Here is a 6,425-nt window from a genome sequence, read left to right on the forward strand (position 1 = left end):
AAAATTTGGGTTGTTTTAAAGGAAATGGCTGAGGATTTCAGGGATTGGGGAAAAAAGAGAGGGAGAGGGTTCATGGAGAGGGTTCAATAATAAAAACACTGAAAAGGTGCCCAAAAGATGAATTAAATTGATAAACCCCAGAGCACAGCGAGCCAGGAGCTGTTTGATTCAGACCAAGACATCCTGAGGAGATTTTTAGGTCTCAGGTTTGAGATCCAGAGCTGCCAGTGATGGGATTTTCCCAACCCCAGGAATAAAATCTGTGCCTCAGTTTCCCAGCTGATAAATGAAGATGACAAGGGCGGTGCAAGGGTGGAAGGTTTGGGTGTCACCAATAAAATAAATAAGGGAAAACATTAAAAAGTTAAAAACTAACAAAATAATGAACAGAAAATGACATTAATTGGATTGTCCTCGTTAGCAGCATCCTTCCTGGTGCCCACAGGAGCTCTCCCTTCCCAGGCACTCAGGAAGGGGCAGTGATTCCAACCCCACTCTCGGCATTTTCCCCTCTCTCAGGTGACCCAGGTGTCGCAGCAGAGGTGACAGGGACCGAGCTCTGACAGCTCTGGATTGGGAGTTCACCCCTCAATTTATGATTTTTGTTGTGGCAGTGCCTGCAGGCCCCAGGGATGGAGGGGCCCACGGTGACAAACAAGGAATTGTCCCCTGCTTTGAACCCACACAGGGAGGGGAAAGGGAAGCAAACCCAGCTGAGATCCCTGAAATGTCCCATCTGAGCTGCTCCTGGACCCCAAAAAGCAGCAATCCCTGCAAACAGCAGCTCAAACACCCCCCTCTGAACACCTCCCAAGTTATTTCTGCCCCCAGCACCCCGGGGGTGGCAGGGATGGCAGAAAAATGGGAACAAAAGCCACAACCAAAGGTGGAATTGCTGGTGCTGGCAGTGGGATTGAGTGCCTGGAGCATCCTCCTGCTTCCTGAGCTGCATTCCTGCAGGTTTTGCCTCCACCTGGAGCATCCTCCTGCTCCCTGAGCTGCATTTTGTAGGTCCTGCCTAGCCCTGGAGCATCCTCCTGCTCCCTGAGCTGCATTCCTGCAGTCCTGCCTCCACCTGGAGCATCCTCCTGCTCCCTGAGCTGCATCCCCACAGTCCTGCCTGGCCCTGGAGCATCCTCCTGCTCCCTGAGCTGCATTTTGTAGGTCCTGCCTCCACCTGGAGCATCCTCCTGCTCCCTGAGCTGCATCCCTGCATGTCCTGCCTCCACCTGGAGCATCCTCCTGCTCCCTGAGCGGCATCCCCACAGTCCTAACTCCACCTGGAGCATCCTCCTGCTCCCTGAGCTGCATTCCTGCAGGTTTTGCCTCCACCTGGAGCATCCTCCTGCTCCCTGAGCTGCATTCCTGCAGTCCTGCCTGGCCCTGGAGCATCCTCCTGCTCCCTGAGCTGCATCCCCACACCCCTGGAGCTGCACTCTGCACCCAGAGCTCCTGCTCAGGTGTGGGAAGGAACGCCCAGATTCCCGGCAGGGATCAGGAATTGATGTGGGCAATTCCCAGTGGGGAACGAGGCTGGGAAAATCCTGCGGTGGCTCAGAGCTCATCCCTAAAGGAGCAGGGAGAGGCAGGAGGAAAGGGAAAGCTCTGAGGATGGGGCTGGAAGGAGCTGTGTGCAGGGAGGGAGGTGAAGGACGAGCAGACAGATGAGAGGTGGCAGCAGTGGCAGCAGCACAGATGAACCCCAGCCCTCTGCCAGGGCTTCCCGTGCTGCTGCCTGCCTCCAAAGCCATCCCCCAGCAGTTTCCAGTTTCCCTTCCAGCCAGACAAGAGATGGGAGCCAGAGATTGGGAGGCACTGAGCAAACAAGCAGCAGATGAGCAGCACTGGCTGCGGGCAGAACGCTGCTGCCTTGGAAAGGAGGCCGGGCTGGGAGATTGGGAGAGGGCAAAAGATGCTGGGGCTGATTACAGAGCACTCTGCAGAGTTAATTGTTCACCAGATTGGGATCTGGGCCACCTCCATCAACAGGCTGCTTCCTGCCGCCGGCTTTCCTGGACAAACAGAGGAGCCGGTGGATTCAGAGGGGAGCAAAGCCAGCAGGGCAAAGCTCTGCCCGCACAGGGTTCACTCCTGAACCCCACCAGAGCCCTCTCATCGCTGCCCTGCCTGCACAAACCCAGCCCGGCTGAGCTCAGCCTTTGGGGTGTCAGCACATGGATTACACACAGCAGAACTCGCTCCAGCCTCGGGATCTGCTCTGAGCTCAGCCAAGCTCCCCTGTCCTGCTGCCTGCAGGAGCTGCCTCCATTTCCCTGAGGATGCAAGGAGAATCTGGGAGGCTCCTCCTGAGCCTAAGCCCTTTTGGAAACTCTTACTCCTCTTGGACATGACTGCAAACAAACAGATCCCAGCTCTTCTGGAGATTCTCAGCCCTCCTGGCCCAAACCTCAGCTCTGTGGAAGCCAGAGGAATGTCCCAGGGTTTACAGGCATTGACCAAACATTCATTTCTCCCCAAAAGGCCAGACCAAGGGGATGATGGTCTCAGTGAAAACTGCAACGTGGATATTTTAATTCACATGGTGAGCGGACATCCAGGGTTCTGCCTGGCCAGGTGGTGGGACAGGGAGAACTGAAGGATTCTCATGGATTTGGGAGATCAAAACTCAGCTGAGCTCCCTGTAGCACCCTGAGCCATTTTGCCTCTGTGTTTTACCCTCTGTAAAATGCAGTGCCAGCAAGGGAAGGCAAAAACTGTCCCCTGCAGCACCCTCTGCACCCCAGCCTGTCCCCAGGGCACAAGGGACACCCTCTGCACCCCATCCTGTCCCCAGGGCACAAGTGGCTCTGACTGTCACAGACATCTTTTATGAAAAATCCTTTCTTTAAAATTTTTCCTCCTGAGAAGCTGTGAGGCCTCAGGAACAAAATGCAAACAATGGTTATCTGCTGCTGTGGGATGCAACAGGTGGATCTTTGATTGGCTCATGCTGGTTGTTTCTAATTAATGGCCAATCACAGCCCAGCTGTCTCGGACAGAGTCCGAGCTACAAACCTTTGTTATCATTCTTTGCTATTCTATTCTTAGCCAGTCTTCTGAGAGAATCCTTTCTTCTATTCTTTTAGTATAGTTTTAATATAATATATATCATAAATATATATTTATATACCATAAATATATAAGTATTTATATATCATAAATATATATATCATAAAATAATAAATCAGCCTTCTGAAACATGGAGTCAGATCCTCGTCTCTTCCCTCAGCCTGAGACCCCTGTGAACAGTGTCACAACTGTCCCCTGCAGCACCCCCTGCACCCCAGCCCGTCCCCAGGGGACAAGGGACACTGGCAAGGAATGCACACCAGAGGCAGCAGCTCAAGATTTAAAGCAGCTCGTTTGGAAGGCAATAAAAAGCAGCCAGCTGCACTTGAGCCACCTGTAGCCAGCAATGTGTGACACCATCCCTCCCCTCTGTCACCCTGCCACCAGCACGGCCTCTCTGAAGGGCCCATTCAGGGCCCCACAAAGAGCTGCCTCAGTGAAAGGCAGATGGAGATGAGGATCCAGCGCTTCCCATCCCTGCCAGCATCCCAGGGCTCTGCAGAGCTCGGGGAGCAAAGCCCTGGGAACAAAGCCAGGTCAGGAGCTGCCAGATGGGGGGACTCGGACGTGGGGACACGGCGGTGACGTGGCCAAGGCCAGGCAGAATCCCTGGCAAGGCCATGGACGCAGGGAGATCTCCAGAGCCCTGATTAGCTGTAATTTTTTTCTCTCTTTCTCTCCATCCCAGCAGGATGAGAGAGGAGGAACTCCCAGGATTTCTGGCGAGGTTGTTCCACTACTCATTTATGAGCTGTTCCCATTTGGACGTGGTGCTGATATTTTCCAGCGTGAGTGAGTAAGCCTGGGAACCTGGGAACAAATCTGTGAGCCCTGCCTGGAGCACAGACACCAAAACTTGCTCGGAAATATTCTGGTGTGACAGAGAGCCTGGAAATCAGCAAACTGAGCTGGGTGCCTCTCACACTGAGGAAATTCCATGGATGGGGTGAGCTGGGTGCTCTCCTGTTCCTGCCTCTTCCTTCTGGGACTCTTGGACGTCCCCTCCCACCTTTTCCAAGGGAGGAGAGGATTCTCCACATCACAAATGCATTGAGATCTGTGTGTGTGCCCGCTGACGCCGTGTCCATGACCCAGGGGCCAGATTCCTGGAGGGAATCTCTTCAGGACCATGGGAACTGCTTTTCCCGACCTCTCCCCCGCCCTGTCACAGCCTGGTGAGGCTGGAGAGCAGGACTCTGCTTGCACTGACCACATCTCAGCCCCACGCGCTGGCACATCCCAGATCCACACCCCAAACCTGCCCCACACCACCGAGGAGAAGGGAATTAATTAAAATTAATCCCAGCTTCTCGCAGGGCCCTGTTTGACGGCTCTTGTCCTTTCACAAACCTCCAACTTTCTGCCTGATGCTTGTTCAAAGCTTTTCCCCCTTCAGGCACCATCTCCGAGCCCAGCACACATCACATCTTGATGCACAGCACAAAACCCAGCGCCAGCAGCCCCAGGCCTGACCCTGATTCTCTCAGAGCTGATGCCACCATTGTGCCAACACGCTCAGCCCAGGTTGTTTTCACCGAGACACGAGGCTGTTAAAGCTCTTCATGCTGCCCTGGCACAGAGGGCAGCTCTCAAGGGGCTGTCTGGGGACATAGAGGGGGGCACATCATGGGACACAGCCCCGGGAACTGTCACAGCAACAGGAGAGGTGCAGCTGATGGTGACAGCCGCCCAAAACTGCAGCGCCAGGGGAATGCCGAGGGCTCCCTTCCCCCGGACTGACCCTGGGGGTCACTTCCACACTCAAAGGGTCCCCCCAGACCCCTCACGGCGCGCCCACCCAGGGATGCCCATCACAATCCATAACCTGGAACAGATTTAGGACCGAACACGCGCAGGAATTCCCTCACCGGGGAGCACCAGGGTACAAATCCGAGCTGAGCCCTCCCTCTCCCTCTCCGTGCCTCCAACTCCAGCTCTCCCCTCCCCTCGGGACCTGGGACTCCTCTCCCAGGCCCACAGGCAGCGGCGGTGGCCCCCGGAGGAGCAGGGTCCCCGGAGGGGCTGGGGGGACGAGCAGGGTCCCCACAGGGGCTGGGGGGACGAGCAGGGTCCCCGGAGGGGCTGAGGGGCGAGCAGGGTCCCCGGAGGGGCTGAGGGGCGAGCAGGGTCCCCGGAGGGGCTGCGGGGACGAGCAGGGTCCCCACAGGGGCGAGCAAGGTCCCCGAAGGGGCTGGGGGGGCGGACAGGACCCCCAGAGGGTCTGGAGGGACTGGCAGGGCTCCCGGAGGGGCTGAGGGGCGAGCAGGGTCCTGGAGGGGCTGGAGAAGCGAGCAGGGCTCCCGGAAGGGCTGAGGGGCGAGCAGGGCTCCCGGAGGATCTGGGGGGCCGAGCAGGGCTCTCGGAGGGGCTCGGGGACGATCAGGGTCCCCGGCCCGCGGCGGGGTGACCGCGGCACTCACCGGGCGCCGAGCCGGTCGCTCTCCCTCCCTCCTGCCGTGTCCCTTCCTCCTTCCTGCGGGGCAGAGCAGGGGCGGTGCTGCGGGAGCCGCGGGGCCGCTCCGGGAACGGGGCCGGGCTGCGAGAGGAGCGGGGCCGGCAGCGGAGAGCGGCTGGAGCGGCACCGGCACCGGAGCGGGGCGGATGCTGGAGGCGGTACCGGAGCAGGAGAGGCTTGGAGCGGTCCGGGAGAGCTGGAGAGGTGCCGGTGCCGGAGCAGGAAAAGGGTTGGAGCGGTCCCGGTGCCGATGGAATGGGAGCGGTGCCGGGGGAACGGGAGCGGTGCCGGTGCTGGTACCGGGGGAATTGGAGCGGTGCCGATGCCGGTATCGAGCAGGGAGAGTGGGAGCGGTGCCGGTGCCGGAGCAGGAAAAGGGTTGGAGGGTCCCGGTGCCGGTGGAGGGGGAATTGGGAGCGGTGCCGGTAGCGGGGCCCGGGCAGTCGGAGCGCAGCCGGTGCCGGTACCGGGGAATTGGAGCGGTGCCGGTGCCGGTGCCAGGGGAATCAAAGCGGTGCCGGTGCCGGTAGCGGAGCCCGGGCAGTCGGAGAGGTGCCGGTACCGGGGAACTGGAGCGGTGCCGGTGCCGGTGCCGGAGCCCGGGCAGTCGGGGCGCGGTGCGGGAGCGCTGCCGGCGCTCGGTTCCGTGCGGCGCTGGCTCCTCCCCGCCGCAGCCCCGGGAGCAGGAGCCCGCTCGGCCCCGCCGGCCCGGGCAGGAGCCGCGCTCGGAGAGCACAAACACACAAACACACAAACAGCGATCCCCGCCTCGCTCTCCGGTCCAGCTCCCTCCTGCGGCTCCTCCCGAGACACCGGCACCGGCACCGTGCGGCTTTCAGCCTCTCCGGGTCGTGGATTTAGCAGCGGCTCCCCCACCCATTCCAGCTCCTTGTTGTCGTAT

The 6,425-nt window shown here is 59.1% G+C and overlaps 1 protein-coding gene across 2 annotated transcripts in view; it reads right to left on the reverse strand.

The window, feature by feature from the left end:
* The window catches only part of LOC134430338 (cyclin-dependent kinase 18-like), a 42,080-nt gene extending 35,943 nt beyond the window's left edge, over nt 1-6,137 (reverse strand). Inside the window, exon 1 of one of the 2 annotated variants that reach the window (XM_063177949.1) lies at nt 5,490-6,137. The gene's annotated coding sequence lies outside the window, so the exon portion shown is untranslated. The remainder of the gene's footprint in view (nt 1-5,489) is intronic. The other variant, XM_063177950.1, reaches the window with a different exon arrangement.
* Nucleotides 6,138-6,425: the final 288 nt, after the last annotated feature.

Source organism: Melospiza melodia, chromosome 28 (assembly GCF_035770615.1).
Source record: "Melospiza melodia melodia isolate bMelMel2 chromosome 28, bMelMel2.pri, whole genome shotgun sequence".
Lineage (NCBI taxonomy): Eukaryota > Metazoa > Chordata > Aves > Passeriformes > Passerellidae > Melospiza > Melospiza melodia.